The following is a 22,050-nucleotide window of genomic DNA, read 5'->3' as shown; positions in this document are numbered from 1 at the left end:
TTATACATGTATTACCTTTTAAGCATGTGTAGCAGTTTCCTAAATAGAAAGGTTGTGTTGTTTTCCTGTTGATCTTGCCATAGCTCTCTGTTAAAAAAAAAATCAATATATTGATTCAGAAAAATATAATAACCCAGTATACTAGAGCTTGCCTTTGTGAGTTAGGTCATAGGTACGGTTTATAAAATAATGACATGTTTGAATTACTAAGTTAGTACACAGCAGTTTTAAATAAGGAAGAGCTACAGACTTTGATGTTCAAAACTGAAAAGGGATTTGGGGCCAGTTTTACAACGTGGGCTATGGCTGGAAAACACGCTAACTGTTGAGTCTAGCAGTTAGAACTGGCTGGAGAGGGAGGAGTCAGATGCTCAAATGAAGGTCAGCCAAGATCATATATCAGAGAAGGCCAGCTGCACAGAGCCAGTTATCTGGTACAAAGGATCCTGAAGAAACCAGCAATCGAAGGGCAAGGCTTTTACCCTTTGAGGCTGGCTGGCTGGGAGTGGGAGCTGTGCCTGGGACAGCAGGAGACAGAAGAGAGGGATGAGGAGCCCAAGGATGGCACCAGAACCAGGGTGAGAAACACATGTCTGGGGTTGAGCAAAGATTAGGATTAAGGCTGGAGATCAGAAGCTGCCAACTGAGAAGTACAAACCTGTAAGACAGGAGAGGCCACTTTGAGCAAGTCAAAGCAGCTCGCTTGGCTGCTTCAGCCAGCCGAGATGCAGATCAAAAACTCAATATTATACCTTTGCTGTTCGCAAAGTTTGGTTACTGCAGGCTGAAGATGCTGCAAAAATGACATTTCTGTTTCTGGTGCACAGTTAAAGGGGAGGTACAAATAGGAATACCTAAAGGAGCTTAAAGTAGGGTATTGGAAAACCAAGATATCCTAAATAGTTAATTACCTTGAAAAAAAAATAGGCATTAGTTACTAGAATGGTTTATCTCTATTTGGCAATGAGTATTCTGGTTACTAATTATACTGTAATGTGCTTATGACACATTAGTTCAAAGAGCAGAGGAGTGATGCAGAAATAGGGAGACCACAGGCTAATAACAGTTTCAACTGCATGGGAATTAAAGCTGAGTGAATAAACTAAAGAAATGATTATCCAAGAAACATGTGAAATGAAGATTAAAGAGTGAATTTAACAGTGAACAAAGGATTATAGGCAGTTGCAGTTAACAGGGTCTAGTTACTGAACAGCAGTAAGAAAAGTGGTTTAGGTTGCCAGCTGGTGTAAACTGTCACCATTGAGTAGCACCAGTTTCTGCTATCTAAGAATCTTATCCCTCACCAAGAACATAAAAGAAGGTAAACCACTATACTATAGGTGGAGCAGATGCCCATTAGTAGTAAAGTGAAGTTCCCAGTCAACAGTCTCAGGAGAAAACCAAACACAGAATGGGGAAATACCCACTTGGGGCATAATGCAAGAGAAGCCCATAAGGTGGATCATTTTGGAGGCAGGTACATCTTTCAGAAGGGATGGTTGGGTAAAGGCAGGCAATGGTGCAGCTATTCTGCACAGCAGAAACTGAGACCCCTGAGCTAGTGCCAAGCCAAGTGGTCTCAATTTCTGTGTATGTAGCATGGCACCCCTGTTGCTAGATCTGCTTGGGAGGTGGATGTGATCAGCCCATTTAGAAGCACGATGTGACCATGGCTGTGCTTCTATGAGCTGAGCTTTGTGTCTTTTAGAACAGGAATATCTTCACCAGGTACAGCATTGCCTTTAACGAAGCATTTAATAGTCTCTTTGTTTGCTGGTGGAACACCTGCGCATGCAGTTTTTAATCATCAAAAATTATTTTCACCATGATGCAAAAAGAAAAACAAGAAAACTCTGCAGAAGAGAAATAGTTACTGTTTCAGTCCTTCCTCTCCCACCCAGAGACCAGCCCTATGACTGGAGCATACACCTAAGGCTATGCAGCAGGGGACTGCAAAGCCATGCGTGGTTTGGCAAGAGGCTGCTCCTGAATGCTGCCAGAGCTGCCCACTGAAGCCATGAGCTGTACTGTTGGCCAGGCTAGCCATGGCAGTGCCTGGGGGCTGCTGGGGAAGCAGGAGATGTGAAGGGGCTTCAAAGCTCTGCCTCCATCTGTAGAGGACTCCTGAGACAGTGCGATACCAGGGTGATCTGCTGCAGGGCTCAGACTTCAGGGAGCCTGAGACTTTTCAGAAGGGGTTCTTGTGGGATGATGCAGCTGTGCCATATCCTTTGTGCACTCTTGTGGATGGATTTTAAGCAAACAATGGCCATGCTCCTAAGTCAGCAAGTGCCTATGTGGAGCTCGACGTGAACCAAGGATGAAGTAGGACGTGGGTAAAGAAGCAAAAGTAGCAGTAGCAAAAGTAGCAGTGCAAGCAAGATAAGAAGAAACTGGACCATGCTAAGATACAAAATAATGGACTGTTAGCAAATTTTAAAGGTTAAGCTCTCATACGCTTATTGTTACTAGCTGCTGTGTGCTGAAGGAATATGTATCAACGCATAGTATACTGAGCTATTGTATATGTATTCAATCATCATACAACAAGCTATTAAACATGTATCTAATTATACTACAGCGAGCTATTGATGATGTATCCAAATGTTATACAGCGAGCTATTGTAAATGTAACCGTAGTTGCGGTGTATTACAAGAAAATGTATCCGATTATAATACAGCAAGCTATTGTAAGCCGAGGCAGAGAAACAGTATAAAAAGGATTGATACTCTATAATAAATGGCTTTGGTCTCATCACATTGATCTCTGACTGAGTCCATATTTTTTCTGCGGCACACTCTATCCTTTTTATAAGTACTTGTTTAATCTCCCTTTTGGCTTTTTGTTCATGATGGCATTTGTGCTGACGAGTGTAGTGATCAGTTGCAAATACTGTGCATTGGTTGTTAAGCTCCTATTGTGTAGATTATCAGAAGTGAATAATTAAATAATGACGATCATAATAAAAATAAAATTTAAAGAGCAATGATGTATAATGAATTAAATTATAATTCATCTAATGATTTATTGTGAATTAAATAAGGAATTTAGTAGTGATAAAATAATGAAAAAAAGAGAAATAATGAAGGGGAGGTTTTGTCCCTGTTGTCACGTCCTCTCTCCCGCCGCACAGTTGTTTCCCATGAAGATGTCCCTTAACAGCACTGTTGATGTTTATAGCCACAAGGCCACAGGAACAACACTATGAAAATAATGTCATGAGGTAACTGAAGGGGAAATATTGCAGAGGCTTTGGGAAATAGTGCCTCAGCAGCATCAGTGGAAGGTTATAGCAATGCAGAGTACGTGCTCTTTGCCTCTCTAAGGTATTCAAATAGCTGTGCAGCTCAAGTATTAGAGGCTTGTGATGGGGTGGTACTGGGTGATAAAATTTCTTGAAGATCTGATCAGGGATCTGGACGGAAACCATGGCTATATAGACTGTGGCGTAGTGGCAGCTCAAGACCCTGAGAGGCATGGGGAGGGCAATAGTAGAATACAGGCCTTGGGACTCAGGAGAGCAGACTTCCTTCTCATACCAGTAATGGGGGACGTTCTCATTCCAGGGTAATGATACACCTACAGGTAAAAATGGAAGAAGGACAATTTGAGGATGTGTAAGCCTCACTTCAGTGTTGGGAAAATGATGAAACAAATCTTTTTGGAAGCCATTTCTGGGCAAGTAAGTGAGAATAAGATAAGCAAGAATAGTCAATATGAATTCCTTAAGGTCAAATGATGCTTGACCAATCTGATTGGCTTCAATGCTAAATAAGATGAATTGCTGGAGAAGGCAAGAGGAAACAATGATGTTTACATAGACTTCAGTTGGGCTTGTGACATGGTTTCCTGCAATAAGCTTGTGGTATGCAAAGCACTACTCTGGCTGGCTGGAGAAGAAGCTCTGGCTGGCTGGAGAAGAAGCTCTGGCTGTCTGGAAGGGTTAGGTATTCCAGCTGGCTGACCAGGATGAGCTGCTTTGGCTGGGCAGCCAGGCAAGATAATCTGGCTGGCTGGCTGGGGTGAATGCTCTGGCTGGCTGGCCAGCGCTGAGAGTCTCTTGGCTGGCCAGCTGGTGTGAAATGTTCTGGCTGGTCAGCCAGGGTTGAGCAGCTTTGGTTGGCTGTTTGGGTAAGGTGATCTAGCTGGGGCTGAGAATCTCTGGCTGGCCAAGCTGGGGAAAGAGGCTCTGGCTCGCTGAGCTGGTTGAGCTGCTCTGGCTGGCTGACCAGGTAAGATGATCTTGTTGGCTGGCCAAGGAAAGAGGCTTTGGCTGGCTGGGGAAGCAGGGCTCTGGCTGGCCAAGCTGGGGAGAGAGGCTCCAGCAGGATGGGTGAGCGACAAGGGCTCTGACTGGCTGACCAGGTAGGATGATCTTGTTGACTAGCCAGGGAAAGAGGTTCCTGCTGGCCAGCTGGGGAAGCAGGGCTCTAGCTGGCTGGCTGGGGGTGAACAGCTCTGGCTGGCTGGGTAAACAGGCAGTGGCTATCTGGCTGGGGCAGACTGTTCTGGCTGGGGAGAGAGGTTCTGGCTGGCTGGGAAGTGAGGACCCTGGTTCTGGAGCAGAGCAATTCTGGGTTGTTTGAACAGAATTATTTTTGGTGATCAAGTGAGATTTGATAATTTATCCAAATAAAATGAAAGTTGAAACAATATGGTCATTCAAAATAAAACAAAATTGTCTCTTATTATCAATTTATTGTTTTTTTTTGTGATGATTTTTTTTGGTCATATTCATGCAATTGTCATAGTTAATGTCCCACAGTTTAACTATGTACTAATTGCCATTAAATTAACAGCCAGTTGTTCAGGAAGACAACTGTTTCTGGAGTGGTGATCTGAATTCTAGGTTGCCCAGAGCTAGAAGCTAAAAGACAAACCCCTGGGCACAGTAATTGCAAGCTGGGGTGTCAGGAGTCCTGCATCTCATCTGATACACACGCAGCTACTCCAAACCTGCTTCATCAGCTGGAGTGAATCCCTTGCCTGGCCTCTTGTGCCCTCTGTAATGGAATATAGTTTACTCAGATTTTCTGCAGCATGGCCAACTGGGTTGTTCTTCATGAGTTACCACTATAATGCCACCAGGCATTCCTTATGGTCTGGTTTAAAAAAAACTAACACATTTCCGGAGTTTTTATCTCTGTAACTGTTTCCATAGTTTGGATTTGTTTCTATTTTCATTCTGTTTAATCAAAGTCTTCTTAATTGGAGGCAAGATTGCCATTTCTTTCCCAATTGAAAGAAATATAATTGTTTCTACCAACATTTTTTGTAATGGAAAACTATGGTCACACACTGTGTTCATACCTGCACACTGCTACTTGCACAGCCTCTGCCTGTGTTCTTTTCCTAAGAATACATACTGCAATTTTCTACCCCTTCCCCATGGATCATCATGATGAAATAGTTAATCATTCTTGCTGTTCTATGGTATCTAGTTTGCCCACATAGGGTTTAATGTGCCATACCGAGAGAGTGCTTTGTATGAAGCTCACCACACTGCATTAAACACTGTACATCAGTACAAAACCTAGAATCCAAGCAAATCCAAAAAGGAAGTAAAACAAGAAAACACACCACAGAAAAGAAGCATTTATTCCTCATCCATCCAGCTGACAGAGTGCTGCACATCGGTGAATTTACTTTATTTATTCCAGCCATCTGTATGGAGGAAGTCTGCTTCAAATATTGGCTCTACTAAAAGAAGAACAAGAATGAGCAAAGAAAATACATTTTCATCACCAGACATGTGATCAGTGGTTTGGCACAGAACAATATATTATTTGTTAATGATTTTTTTATACTTAGTTTAGCCTAAAGGATTATGTTATGCTTTGATGAGCACTATCAAAGCAACTGTAACATTAGCAAGAATTTACAAACTATGTCAACATTGGTAAAGGTTTGGACAGTAGCCAACATAAAAAAGCCATTCTCAGGTCTCATCCAGCAGTAATTTCAGTGATGGCCATAACAATCTTTTGATCAAATAGTTATGCAGGAAGTAATACAATTTTCTTTTCACTGGCTCCCCTCAAACATTTCTTTTCTCTCCTGGTTAAGACAGTGCTGAACATACCAAAGTAATGGAAATAATTAATAACTTAGCTAATCCTTATTTTGGTCACTTTATGACAGCCATGAATATATTCTTTGTTGCTACTGTTGTTCATCCACACCAGTGGGGACAATGATTTATGCAACAAAATACTCTTTGGAAATCACAGCAGTAATGTTTCTATGGTGAATGACCTAGTCTAAGATTGAAGGAGGTAGAGAAGTAGTGCAAAAGAACCCAAACCTAAACCAGAGAAAGAACATGGGTAGGCAAGGTGAGAAATAAAAATACCCTTCTATGAAATTACATTGATTTTATTACATGACCATAAACACCTTTGCCTCATTAAAACTTTCAATTAATAGTGAAAGTTAAAAATTAAATAGCAAGATAATATAGTTAGCAAATTATTCCAAATAGTAACTCTAGAGCAGCCAAATATAAAGATGGGGAGTTCTTTCAGTGGTATTTGCTGCTGAAAAAATAGCCCAACTTTTCCCACGGCATTTGTCTAATGGCAGAATGTATTTGATATCCCTACATGTATTATTGATGAATAAAAGTAGCAGCGTGGAGCAATGTAACTTAAGAACAACTGGGTTTGAATCTACTGGTCAGAGTAAAATACTGAGAATAACTATATTTCCATTCCTCTCAAAGGTATGTTTAGAGAAGGAAAGAAAAGAAACACTGCCACGAAAAGATACAAAGGAATCTGTATTACATTACACAATTACAAAAATACCTTTTGTAGATCAACTACTGTATTCTTTAGCTTTATATTATATATACAGAAAATATGAATTTTCAGCTGGATAAAGAATGAAAAAAAGAGGCTGTAAAATTCAGAAACTGTAGGGCTGATTGTATTTCCAGTCCAGTATATATCAAGAGCAATTGCATTAGTCAATAGAGTCAAACTATCGTAAAATTTGTGAAAGGGTGGAGAATGGAAGAATAGTCTTGAGTTTAAAAATGTTGCGAGCCTGCTGTTTTCGACCCTATCCATTATGTCAAGAGTACTTTGAATGCTAACCATGTCTTCCACTACATTTGCAGCCCCTCCTGATTTAGTATTACCTACAAATTTAATAACCCCCAGACTAGGGTGATGGGAAAATAACGGTTCTTTAAAACTTTCTTGTGCTTACCCTGGAACAAAGGTGCCAGGTTTGACACTTAATGCTGGTTGTCCTGTAGCCATGATGGTTTCTAGAGTATGGCAAAGATATGAAAGGCAAAGTTGTAGGAAGGGAAAAAGCCTTCTGTAGCCTTTCCAAGTAAAACAGGAAATATGAAGGAGTTGTCTGGTTTTCAGGCTCCAGAGCTCATTAATGTTTTGCATCAGTCTTTGTAAAAGATCTCTCCCCAAAAAGCCTTCCTTCTTCCCCCTCTTCCCAAGGCAGGATTGAGCTACTTCATCAAAATGCAGCTCTAAGTTAACATACAGAAGCATCTTTTTAAGAAGGCACACCCCCTTGGCCTCTCCTACAATATATTTAGTAAAGGAACTGCCACTTTATTTCCTACTCATTTTCCACTTCTACAGCCCTTTAACTTCTAAGACATCTTCTGCATATTACATTTCCAGTCCTCCTTTTCCTCCCATCTTTTTTGCTGCTTCAGGATTCCCTCAGCACCTTTCCTCATCTTCCTTCAACATCAAGTCAGTCTTCCTGTCACCTTTTTCCTCTAAATCTTTCTCCTCCTACCTCTGTCTTGCCCCCTCCTGTGCTTTTCAAATTGTCACAATTTTTTGCTTTATTTCTGTAAAAATGTTTAGTTGTACATGATGTAGGAGAAAGGGCTGAAAGAACTGTGTTCAACTCAAAGAAGACCAAGTGGGAGATCTAATTGCTCTTTCTAGATACCTAATTGCTCTTTCTAGGTATCTAACAGGTAAACACTGAACTAAAGTATTCTCAGAGGTGCCCCCCCCCCCCCCCCAAGACAACAGATACTAGCTGAAGCATGGGAAGCTGAGGTCTGAAGCATGGGAAGCTGAGGTTAAGTATGATTAATAAAATTATCCACAATGACACTGGTACGCTGGTACAGGTGCTCAAGGAGGTTGTGAAATTACCCACTGTGGAGATATATAAAACCCCACTGGACAAAGAAAACTCAGAGAACTTTGCTTAATTTTGGCATTAACCCAGCTTTGAACAGGGGGTTGGACCTCAAGACCTACAGAGGTTCCTTCCAACATAAATAACCCCATGATTCTATGTTATTATGACGTAAATTATGTCAGAGGCCACACAAACAGTGTGTGATAAAAAACATATTTATTCAAGGCACACTGTTTTCTGTGTTAATTGACAGTATGAAAATAGTGACTATCACCTCACTCTTTTCAGCTTTAATAGTAGTGGGAAATCAAGGTTATTCTGAATAAGAGAAAATTCATCAAATAAAAATATTTCTTTTTGCACATAAGCAAACAAACCCCACCAAATCCTAACATACTTAGGTTCCTAATAAAATCTTAATTTTTAAAATGTCATATTGCTATCAGCACAAATATCCACAAGTATCTTCTAAAGGATACTCCACTACTGTCTTTTAAAAATGCTTATACCATACAACGGCATGATTATCATCTATTTACTGCACATGATATGGTGAATCCATTCTAAAATTTTCAAGCAACCTTTACAAAGCTTTTCTGAGCAGCTTTCCCCAATCATACCATAATTCTTTAACACAGCCATGTATGACTGTACTTGTCTGAAAAAAAAAAAGGAAAAAAAAAAAAAAGAAGCTTTAAAAGCTAAAGAAAATACTGCAGTAGGAAAACTGTCCCTTTGGAAAACTTAAAATCCAGTATCATCCTGAAATATGCATAAATGCCATGAAATAAGTCTATGCATTCTTAGTACGTCATGCCTTATCCAATGGCATCAGCATGAGAACATAATATTTTTTTCTGCATCTCCTGCTACTTTGGATTATCTGGAGCAAACCGTGGCTTGAGAGGATGTCTGCAGCTCCTTTGAAATACTTCTGCTAAAATGAGGTGTTTGATATCAAGTCATCAGTTTCTTATTGAAAAGTGTGTACAATTTCCTGGTAGCCCAAACTAGTATTTAATATTGCAGTATTTTCATACTTTTCATACTTTCATATGTTGTAACCTTTTCAGCTTTACAAACCAAAAATGGTGCTCCAATTCAGATAAAGTTTAGATACAATGCTGTGAAGTTTTTTATTGTGCTGGATTCAGACCTAGGGCTATGTTTTTCCAGATATTTGCTACCTTCAGTCTCCATTGCTTCAATACATGCATCAGACAACCATATGCTGGAAGAAGACTTAGCTGTAAACATAGCCCATTTTCTTGGAGAAAAATTAATCTTGGGTACATTGTTCTATTGTCCTGGTTCTCCACTGAAAATGATAACAAATCCCTCCCTGATAACAGCTGATAGCTGGGGGGGAGGAGGATCATATCTTCCTTTTTATGTGGCCTCACACGAGATGCAACTGGCTCAGCTACAGGAAAGGATAATGAACAAGGGAGAGAGAACCTTCAAAGGAGATGGACTCTGGCACTCAGCCCCACAGATTACACTGATGTCAGGGCTGAATGCAAATCTCATTTTTCACTGCAGCAGTACTTTTTCATCCCTGCAATTAGTAAAACCCTAACCAAAGTAAAATCCAACTACTTTAAAACAAACAGTATATCTCTAGTTTAAATTAAAAACCTGGTTCATTTGGTAGGAACAAGACTTGAAGCAGACATATGTAAGTAGTAGAATGCTGTTACCTTATATCTCGGAAGAACACGTAGAAAATCAAGAAGGGAAAGGCATACAGAATTTCACCTACTCTTGGGGCTGAGTAGAATGAAACTGTTGGCTTTCCCTTCAGCTCCACTGACCACAGACTTAAAAGTTTTCCGTTAATTCTTCCAAGATATATGCAGCCTGGAGGTTCCACTCCTCGCTTGTTTCCATTCCTCTTCTATTCCTCCTCCAAGAGTTCAGCTTTGTGTTGCTCAGAGTGTCCTTCCCTAGGGAGCACCATAGGCTGCGAGTTTGCCTTTGCTGCAACTGCTTCTGGATCCTGAACAGCTTTAAGAGGTGTATCTCTGAATTGTCTGTTGATAGCCGTTGGAGGAAACAGAGCTGAGCTGCCCCTATCTAAAAGAAGAGGTTTACTGGCTGAATGCCTTTATCAAAGCAAACTATCATCAACTGTTAAGGATAGATGTCACTAAGGAAACAAAGTTGAGTAGTGCTTTGGCAGAACCATTGACTCATATAGGAATGATGGTAATAAAGGAACAATACAGGTAATTTTTGTAAACAGTAATTGCTGTTGAAAGGGAATGTAAAGGAAAATCCATATAGCTTTGGCTTATATGTGGACTATACAAAATGAACAGTCCACTTGCATAGTGGAAAATCTTTTCACATATACAAAAAAGGATGGCAAAACTCCAAAACACAGAATCTAGCTGTTCAAAATAGTACTACCATGGCGATAGCTGTAGGAGAGGAGTGGATAATGGTGAAAAACAGTTTTGAGCATCCATCTTTTTTCCACTTGATAAGCCTGAGGAGTTTTCTGTCCACTCAGTTTCCCATACAACCATCTTTTTACAATACGGTAGCTTGCAAGACAGTGCATGTAAAAGAAACATTCATTTATTAACACATTCACAGCAAGATGAGAGCACTCTTGTGCTCAGGATATTGTTATTTGACATGATAAAGTACGGTTTCAAGTCCTTCACTGGAAAAGCTGGCTGGAGCTTAGTCATGCAGGTGCAAAGGTGTCCTGAGAAACAGCACATGCAATAGGACTGGTAAGCACAATGGCCAAGGTCAAAAACAGTGCAGTTGCACACACCACAGACCAAGGGAGATTTGTCAGATGGTCTAGGAACTTGGGACTCTGTGATAATAGGAAACTGATTCACTTTAATGAGGTGGATGTAAATATCAACTCCTTTGCACTACTGTGTATCTTACCACGAATAGATTCCAACTGAGTTGAGTGGAATAATTCCTTTGACGAGCTGCAGGTGCTGGGCCTGGCATGTATTCTCTGACTGCTCAGGGTTACTTTACCCTGGTCATCTACAGTAGATCTTACAATATAAATGATTTTATTTTTCAGTGGGAAAAAAACCCACCCCAACATGGGGCTGAAATGTCTTCTATCATCCAATGAAAAGAAGGGATAAAACATACAGTACACAGAGCCGCTTTATATGATTATAGCAACTTGAGTTCTGAAAGAAAGGAGGCTCAGAAGAGATTTTTCCCTTCCCAGATAGAGCTTTTGTGAAACATTGTCCTAAACAAATAAAAGATTTTTGCTCAAATGATCTACCTTGCTGTTTTCCTTTCCTTTGAAGAACCCTCTGGTACAATAGGCAACCCATCAGGAATAATTAGATTATACGGCAGCATCCATGGAAACAATGCAGCTTTTGAAAAGAGCTCCTACAGAAGATCTTAGAAATCACATCTATTATGGATATCTTTTACTGTTTCAAAGACAGCACAGCTCCAAATTATGGGAACTAACAGTGGGGCAAAATCTGATTGCTCCATGCTTTGTCCCTTTGTCAATAATTATTACAACATGAAACAGTTAAGTAGTCATTGTGCTGAAGAGAACAATTGGCTGACAGGAAGAAATCACCATGTTTTATTCTGAGTTTTGGGAATCAGTAGTGAAATCTGCATCTTTTTTATATAGCGTGTTTAGTAAACTCACACCTTTCACATTCTTCAGTTTTCCTCTAAGAGGGTAATTAGTGATGTCTCAAAAAACAAGAACAAAGAGGTGCTAGGCAAAGGTATCTGCATTTTAAGGCCTTATTCATAGCAACACAAGAAATTGAAGGCTACCTGGCCTTACCGTGGCCATTTTTGTGAGCCAGCATACCTTATCTGTTGCAATGTATTAATGATTTCAAAGTTGGAATTGTCTTAAAAGTGATTAAATTGTAAGAAAAAATATAATGTATTTATACTATCAAAATCAAAGGAGAAGGATATGCATTCTGATTTTCAACAGTAGATTTCAAAACTTTAAAGGAAGCAAAAACATTTGACCTGAGGATCTTACATCCTGTGCTGCAGGTGATCTGTATTTCACACTTCATTCTGTATTATTATAAGAAGTCTCATTTTCTCATTCCCTGCTGTCCCTGATCTCATTGCCGTTGCATGTGTCTGTGTGTCAGGAAAAGGATTTATGTAACAAATCAGTTTATTTAAAACAAAGCATCAACAAAACCCCTCACGCCAGTGATTGTTTCCTGTTGACTAACTACAGTTTGAATTTTCAGAAGTACTTAGGTAACTTAGGAAACAAGGTTATTCTGAACCTCCATGAGATGTCTACTCGAAAAACACTATTGCGCACAGATAGAACAGTTCATTACTTATGAAATTATGTTAGAAAGCAAATTTCTCTCTAGAACAGGTACAAGAGCAGCAGTACAAGGTTCCCTCAAAGGCTCGGCCAATTGATTTTATACCTTAACTGGTTGATTAGAATTTTAAAGGTGAAACAATTAAAAAATTCACCCATTAGACCCATTAAGTTTCTATATACACTGGGCTAAGTCATATGTTAGGATTTTTGGGAATGGGAGGCTGGAGGCTTCTGTGGGATTTCACTGGGAAGTGAGCTAAACCCACAGTCATTCAGGATTTCATAGAAGATATTACTGTGAGAAGGTAATGGCATAGCATTCTTAACCAAGGCTGAAACTGAACTGAAAACCAGACACACGGGAGAGGAAAGTGGTCAGATTTTAAAAAAAAAAAAAAGGATAAATATTTGCTTGCAGAGCCCCTACCCATATAATACATATAATTATTCTATGCATAAACCTCTAAGGAAGTGAAAAAAAAGTTCTTTACTTGTTATGAAAACTGGAAGGGAGAAATAACTCCCTATTTATACTGAAGATGGTTATTATTGCTATTTTCATTATCATAATCATTGTTATTTTTACAACATTTATCCATAAGACAGTGCAGATGTGCTTCTCCTCTTGTCCCGTCACCCCCATTTTTTTTTATAACTCAGTATAAGGTGATAGCACATGAAGCCAATACTGTGTTCAATGTACTTCTTTAGCAACAGTAGTTTGGTCAGGAGTGGGATTTTCTCCTAGTTTGCAGGGTTATTTAGTGTGCACCTTTCCACTCCATTTCATTAAAAAAATCTTTCCTGGAACCATTCATGGAGAATATGGAAGTTTTAGCCTTGCAAATCACAGCATCCGTAGTAGCAGTATAAGCAGACTGTGAGGGCTCTCTTCTATTTCCAATGAACTTAAGGTCTGAGTCACAGAAGTCATAGACATCTATAGTTCCCACTGAATTAATCTGCTTTGTTAGGGGCTGGACAGCTCTAACAAATTAAATCTGTAACTACTACCACTATTTGAGGGAAAGTGATTGTTTTAGAAAGATTACTGGCTAAAGTGCAGGTTGTGCAGAAAGACCAGTGCTATTGCCTAAAGAGACTCTTCCTGTTCAATTAAAAGGAAATCTGTTTCTGAAGTCCACTACTTATCATGAAACTGGACAATTATGGAAGATTAATAGCAACAACAAAACCAAAGCAGAACAAATACATCAAAACCTTAAAAGTTTGGTAAAATGAAAGACTATGTTAAAGAAACACTGGGAACAAATTTATTTAGTTAAAAAATGTTGTTCATTGTAGTACACACAGTTTCCTTTGAGCTGTGCTAGCTCCCCAAATATCATCATCCACACCCTTCTCTTAGGCAACTGAATGTGCTGTTTTATCCTCAACAATGTCCACTACTGTGTCTCGTATTGCTAACCCTTTCATGCAACCATTTTATACACAGCGTGTTTTCAGGCAAGAACAGCAAAATACCGTAGAAGAAATCTGCTAAAACAAAGGGTGATTTCTCTATTTTTAAACAAGACAGCACAATTAGTTCCTGTCTGAAGCTAGCTGTCTTTGTGAGGGAGTGACATGGATCTTAGCTTTAAGTTCCTTAAAATGACCGTGTATGTTATTCTGGGAGAATTCTGGGCAGTCTTAACAGCGTGCAAGAGGAGTTTTTCACGTTGTTTTGACATTTGTCTGCTTCTATGAGCCGTTGTGTGATGTTGTACCATCATTATTTCTACCACCATATAATGTAAGCTCCTTTTGCTTTTACATCAGGCTGAATTCTCCGTTATTCAGACCTGTTTAAACCCCAAGGATGCTCAAGCACACCTATTGATATCTGAAAAAAACAGCTACATAGTCAGGAAAGTAACAGAGATCCAAAGGTTTAACAAAGGCAAATCTGCAGAAGGGGAAGGGAATTTCATGTTGTCAGCTTTTTATTGCCTGCAGAGTCTTAAAAACAGGTTACCTGTGATTTTAAGATGAGTTCATTCTATTTGAAGCGAATAACAACACAATAATTTTCAGCCTACAGACAATCAATTTAAATTGCCACAAGGTGAATGCTGTGGTAGCTTTTCTTCTCAGCACAAAGCTCATAGGCTCATAGTGTTGCCAATATGGAATACACATTTATCAGTCCATCATCAGCAAGATACGTGTTTCCCCAGGAGACTGGCAGATCTTTAAAAGTGGCTTCAATATGAAATATAAAAAAGGGGACAGAAAGAGTTTAATAATGTGGCTGGAAGTAACTGAACCTTATAGTAATGTAAATATCAACACAAAGGTTGCCTTGGAAAATAACACTGTACTGTCTCAAATCATTACCTAGACATTCAGGAAGGATTCACCTCACCTAATATTATATACTTACAGTGTAGATATCTGAAGCCCTGTATGCACTGAATACAAAGAAATAAACACACGTCAACTAGCGCACGGTAGGTATTTGCCTTAGGATGAGATAAAATGCCTTCACCTCTGTTGACTAGTAAAGGAAGCCTAGAGGACTACCTCACATGTAGACACATGCGTTTTATGAGATGAGTGACTTTCAGAGTGTCCATTTCTCTAAACTTAAACAAATGCAAGGGATGACAGATAGATCTTCCCCTTCCATTAAGTGAATGATAGTTGTGAAGCAGGCTTAGCTGGTCTCAAGAGTACCTCAAGAAGCCTAGGAAGGTTTTTCCTAATTTATACTTTTCCCTTCCTGTACTGTATTGTAGTGTAAAAGCTCTGCTTAGGGAAAAGGCAGCATGGTCACAGTACCCTTTCAATTACTCAGTCATGAACTCAGTGGGCTGCCCGTGATGGTGGGGTGCTGCAATCTGGAGCTTGTGTTAGGAAGCTCCTCAGATCACATCAGTAGTGGTAGCCTAAAGATCTGAGCAGCATAGCTGCCTGGGGACAACTGAAAAGTCCCCCGTGTTGCCATCTTCCTCAATAAATGGCAAGTCAGCAACCCCCTATGATATAATCTTAGATACAGACAGGACATTCTTTTAGCAGGAAATAAGCCTCCATTTAATTTTGCCATTTTAGGGAACTGCATTCAGAGTACTGCTCAGGTATCACAGAGCTAGTACATGCTGCGAGCACATGGGAAAGATGCCATCTGGAAGACATGAAATCCAAAAAGATCACATTCATATGACAATTTGATTTGCAGGTTGAGATGCCAAAATAAGCAGATTCAGACAGTTTTGCATTTGCATTGCATTTTGGTGGCTCTACAACAGAGGTTGTCAGTATTTTTTTAAAAGGAGGTCTGCTGCTGATTTTAGTGAGATCTGTTCAGCAGGAACCTCCACCTTTCACTCCTCAAATTTGGAGACTGAAATAGCACACTCTAGCTGCTCTTCAAGAGACTTTGAAAATGACAGAACTCCTGTTACAACCTAAGAAACATGGATCTTGATCTTGAGTCTTGATCAGGACTTGGATCTTGAATCTGTCTTTTAAGCAGTCCCATCTTCAAACAAAACCCAGTAAAGACTCTGAAACCTGCGTTTAAGAGATGGACAGTGAGTCAAACAGGGATGTGCCAATCCAGAGAATGAGCAGAAGCGTGAAGTTTGCCAAAAGGTCATACAGTTATTAGATGAAATTATAATTTTGTAGTAAAGATGAGAAAAGCGTAAAAAGGAGGAATTATGGGCCCTTGTAGTAGTTTTAGAGGGAAAATGGTCATTGCTGAGTTCATAATTTGCATAGATTATTATGCAGCTAGTCAGTGTTTCAGCACAATAGGGGGCTTGCAGGAAATCATGTAGCCTTTGCTGGCTACAGCTCTAAAGAGCCAGGAGGTTGGGTCAATGACTTTCAGTGTAGAGGCACAATGATTTGTTTAAAGCACATTTGCTCCCAATAAAGCAAAGCTGCTGGAGATGGAAATCATCAAGTTGCCAGACTTGCCCATTTCTACAGAAACAAGTGGAGAAATGCATGTGCTGGAAACTCCATTGGTTGCATGAGTACACATTTCCCTGTGCCTTTCAGCAAATCCAGTATTGGCAGGCTTCTGGTATATCAGGAAGGTAAGACTTTAGGCAAAGTAATCAATTTCTAAGGTAACGGGCTTGAAAGAGTAGCAGAATGGCCAGCCTTTATTGCCAGAGACTTGCTGCTAAGCGTAAGTAGCAGCAGCCATGGTGTGGGGTGGTAGTAGTTCCTCCTATAAACAGTAGTGATTTCACTAACACTCTCATCTCACTAAATGCTAAATGGGCAGCAAATCTGGATCTTCAGGGCTCTCCTCAGCATGCTGGTGCATTAGTACACTTTTCCTTCACCACTTTTCGTTTGGTAAAAGCAGTCCTAATTCTGCCTGCCCTGAGCTCATCATGGCTAGGGCAGCAGAACGTTTTATTGGCTTTTACTGTACTCTGAGGAAGCCATGTTTATCCTTTGCAAAAGCAGTCAGATAATCTTACTGAGTTTCCTTGGGAGCAGTGGGATGAAGTGAGACAGGGTAGAAATAGAAATATTTTTTAAAAGGGGTAAAAAGTCTTGATATCGTTAAAGGGGCATTTTAATGTCTGGCTATTCACTTGGTGTCTCAAATTCAGACACCTCAAATAACCAAATAGTGGACCCAATTTTCAGTCCTCTTTGGATAGATTTGCAATGTTAAAAGGTTTCTCAATTATCAAACAAATATGAACACCAAAATACCACTTTTACACATGTAAAAGAGGCTCCACTAAGTCTCTTTGAAACTGCCTGGAGTCTTTCAGAATAACCAATGGATTTAAAAAATAAATGAAATCTAAAATAATGCTTTCTTGTTGTTTGTTTCTTTATGCCATAGAATAAATGCCTAAAAGACTTATTTTAAAGTGTTCAAGAGTGCTTGGAACCAAAACTTTGGCTGAGTTTCTTTAGAGAGACAGCATGAAACCACAAAGCTTAAATCCACACTGAACTTTCTCAAAGATCTGGAGCATGCAAACTGATGATATTGATTCATAAGCATGTATAATCATAAAGTCAATGTTTGATTTTCGTGTGTGTGGATTATTTATTACATTTTTGTGAGTGATTGATAACACACTGATAATAACATTTGCCATATACTGAATGTATTTTATTGCATCTCAGCCACTGTGGACTACTATCAGACAGTCCCTCTTTTTTAGATAACAAAATTGTGCACTTCTATCCATTTCAGCCTGTGAGTGTATCAGAAAAAAACACACTTGTCTGCTATCAGAAGAATTATAGACAAAGGGTTAATTTTGCCAATGAACTATTAATTCCTTTTCACTTTCTGCTTTCCCTCCCTGTTCTTTAAACTCTCCCACCTTCAAGAAAAAATGAGGCAGACAGTTTGTGTCCCTTGTCACTGCAAAAGAAAATCATCTGGAGAAGGGATTTCTAGAAATATATGTATATTTTTTCATATTAACATGCAAATCTGACTTTTAATTGCCAGATCCCGATCAGAGAAGATTTTTTAAATTAAAGAAATTCTTATTCTTTTGCGTTATCCAAGTTCTTATTTTGTAGACCAATGTGAGTTGCTACAGTTACGCTTAGTAGCATACAAAGTCAAGGGGATTTCAGATTGTTCTTTCGCATCACTAATCTCAGCAGGCTAAGTAGTCACAGACCTGATTTTCCTGGGTTTAGTGTCAATATTTTAAAAAAATATACTACAGTATTATAACTTGGATATGAGAACAATTGGAAATGTCACTGTTATGAGGAAACCAAGTAAAAACAGATATATAAATGGAAAAAAAAAGAAAATTATTAATTTCCAGGAGTGATGAATTCATGGCCAGAGCAAGGAAGGAGTCATGGCTATCCCTAATGCTAATTGTCACTCATAGCTTTTGTATGAGTAAAGGTCTGAGTTGTAAGAAGTCATAATTTCAGAAGAAAAGCAAGAATACTGGATGGCGTAAGTGAATATAACCACTCATCTGAGGATACACAGAATATCAGAACATTAGAATATGTCCTGGATTGCCTGCTTTGTGTTGCACCCTGTGCTGAATGAAGCAGAGAGTTTGGGATTGGAAACTAAAATGAATGTATTGAATATTTGCACATTTTCCCCTAATTATAGACTGCCTTTTCTTAAATATAAGTGTTAATGGTATTTTAAAGAATGTCACTATTTATATAGATGTCTTATCCTGCATGATGCTGAATTCCATTACACCACCTTGGTTTGGTAAGAGTAGGGGAAAAGACATCACCTTTACGGAAATGAAGCCTGAAGGCATAGAGTGCCTTTTATCAAATATCAAATATCAAAAAAAGGTGACAGTAACATCTAGTCTGGAAAACATAAGAGAAGCTGAAGTCTGGCTGACCTACATTGGATTAAGCAGTTCCGAAGGGCTGTTCATTGGACAGAAAAAGACATAAAAGCTGAGCCATTCCCAGTGAAAAACAGAATGATGAATGCATGAAAAAGATAGCCAAGCACATTATTCATTTAAAAGAGGAAGGAAAACCAAAAGAAAGACAATTAGTATCAGAAGAGCAACAAAGAACATTCAGCAAAGCCTCAGTAAAACATGATACAGTTGGCTACGGAGAAACGTTGAGACCACAGGGACTCTTGGTTTCCTGATGACAATCCTCAGCTCTTGGGTCATTCACCTTCTCATAAATTTCAGCTTGGTAATAATATTGCTGTCCTCAAAGCTAAGAGGGCTGGAGGATTGTTAAAGTGAGTTCTATTAGGAGCATCTCAGACAATTAGGGATCTATATTTAAAAGGAAGTTTCTTTTCAAGAAAAGCCTGTTGCTTCATAATAAATGAAAACAGTAATGTTATTCAGAGAGCTAAATTTCCTCCTAGGAATATTTCAAGAGAATAACAGTAATACACATTCTGTAAAACATGAATTGCACATGTGGATGTGTTTGAGGAAAACTTAATTTTATGTCATTTTCACAAACAAAATAAAGATAAGTACATGTGCTTGAGTTTCTTCCAAAACTATAGTACATCATAACCTGCAGAGGTATAAAAAAGGGACAAATTCAGGATTCCACCAAAATATCTGTTTTTTTGCCTCCAGAAAGTCAAACTCATATGCCTCATTCAGACTCTGATTCAGATCTCTTATAAATAAGCGTCCCTACACATGTAAATCATTTCACTGTTTCTTTACTATATGTTAGATGTTAAATTTAATAGCTTTGGGAGAAGTCAGGTGAAGTTCCTGACAACTGGAAAAAGGTAAATATAACCCCCATTTTCAAGAAGGGGAAAATGGAGGACCCGGGGAACTACACACCAGTCTCACCTCTGTGCCTGGCAAAATCTTGGAGCAGTTGCTCCTGGAAGGCATGCTAAGGCACATGAAAAACAAGGTGCTTGGTGACAGCCAGCATGGCTTCACTAAGGGGAAATCCTGCCTGACCAATTTGGTAGCCAACTATGATGGGGCTATGGAACTGATGGACAGGGGTAGAGCAGTTGATGTCATCTACCTGGACTTGTGCAAAGCATTCCCACACGGTCCCACACGGCATCCTTGTCTCTAAATTGGAGAGACATCAATTTGGTAGATGGACCACTTGGTGGATAAAGAATTGGCTGAATGGCCACATTCAAAAAGTTGCAGTCAATGGCTCAATGTCCAAATGGAGACAGGTAACGAGTGGCGTCCCTCAGGGGTCAGTGTTGAGACTGATCCTGTGCAACATCTTTGTCAGTGACATGGAGAGTGGGATTGAGTGTGCCCTCAGCAAGTTTGCCGATGATACCAAGCTGTGTGGTTCGGTTGATATGCTGGAGGAACCTTGACACTTGAAAGGTGGGCCAATGCCAGCCTCTAGATGAGCTCCAGAGGTGCCTTCTAACCCCAGACATTCTGTGATCCTGTGATTCTGATTCTGTGATTTTTGGATGCTTATACAAAATATGTAAACCCCTGCACATCTGAAGATAGTAACTACTCAGGCTCATCATTTATGCCTTCTTGTTTTTATTTCTGTCCACTTTATATCTGTTATATCTTATTCTTACAGAATATCTGTTATATCTTATTCTTACAGAATATCTGTTATTCTTACAGATACAGGATGAGTCAATGAGCAGGGAAATACTTTGTTTCATTCTGCGGTCGGTTTTTCAGATTGTTCAAAAGTACTGCAGGAATGTGAAGCCATAGCATTTTAAGAGCAGGATGTGGAAGAGAAGGGCTTAAAGTCCGCCAAAGGAGCCCAGAGGAGAAAAAACAAACACAAAACCCCAAACCAATCTGAAAAGATACTAGAATGATAGAGTCAAATTTTTAGCTGGAAGAGACCTCTGGAGGTCATTTAGTCTTGGATCCTGATCCAGGCAGGATTACTTCCAGCACTAGGTCATGTCATCCATGGCTTTGTCTAGTCAAGTGTTGTATATCTCTGAGGATGGAGATTTCACAGGGCCCCAGGGGAAGCTGTTCCATGGCAGCACCACCATCCCAGTTAAGACATTTTTTTTAATGTCTGTTTTCAACCTCCCAAGCCAGAATTTGTATTTTTTTGCTTCTTGCTGTATTTTCTACCACTGTCAAAAAGAGTTTGGTTCTGCCAGTTTGTAACTGTCTTTAAAGAAATCACCAACTGATATTAATCATCCCTAAGCCTTCTTTTTGCCACACTAAAGAGGTGTGGTTCTGCCAACCCCCACTTGCATCTCAGGTGCTCTAGCCACTGACCATCTTGAAAGGTCTTTGCTGGACACTGTCCGGTTTCTGAGTGTCCCTTTTTAACTTGGACATCTAACAGTGGACACTATTCCAGGTGCAACCCTCAAGTGCTGCCCTCCCTTGATCTGCTGGCCCTACCCCTCCTGATGTGGCCCAGGACGCTCTTTCCCTTGTCTACACTCGGAGCATTCTGTTGGCTTGTATTTAGCTGACATTAGCAATTACCCCAGCTCCCTTTCCATCAATTGTCACTCACCCAAGTGTTTCATAGCTTTTGCTGATGGGTGAGTTCACTTCTCACCTTGTGCAGAACTACATTCTTCTCCTTGGTGAACTTCAGAAGGTCCTCCTCCACAAAATTCCAGGTGTAACAGGGCATCTTGGAATGGAAACTCTATTATTTATCTATTTATATTGTACTTCTATATTCCTGTAATGGCATAACTACCTCAAAAATCTCTGATCGTTATCATCACTAACAGGTAAAGAAGATGTACAGCTAAGTAACAAGATTACAGCAATACTGACCTGTAGAAATGTTTGAAAACCTGAAGCCTAACTATGTTAAGTCTAGATAGTGAATGGGTTGCTAAAACTCCATTGGATCAGAAAATTATTTAAAAAATTGAGGAGCATGAAAATGTTCTTAGAGCAGAAAATCAACTTAAGAAAATCACATAGATGTTCAAAGAATGTCTTAAATGATTATGAGATCAAGCTTCAAGAGTGGTATCCCGAGTTTTTCTTTTAGTAGTAATTGATGCTACAGGATACACATAAAGAAATAAATGTGCTTTTTTCTTGCAATAATGACATGCTTTCACCTGTAAAATGCTGCAAAGTGTTTTCCCTCCATTTCTCTCCCTGCTATCAAATGATTCTTACATTTTTGGGGATTATTCTACATC

Source organism: Pezoporus occidentalis, unplaced genomic scaffold (genome assembly GCF_034315485.1).
Source record: "Pezoporus occidentalis ecotype Australia unplaced genomic scaffold, CSIRO_AGI_Poc_V1 ctg24, whole genome shotgun sequence".
Lineage (NCBI taxonomy): Eukaryota > Metazoa > Chordata > Aves > Psittaciformes > Psittacidae > Pezoporus > Pezoporus occidentalis.
This window is presented reverse-complemented; position numbering follows the sequence as displayed.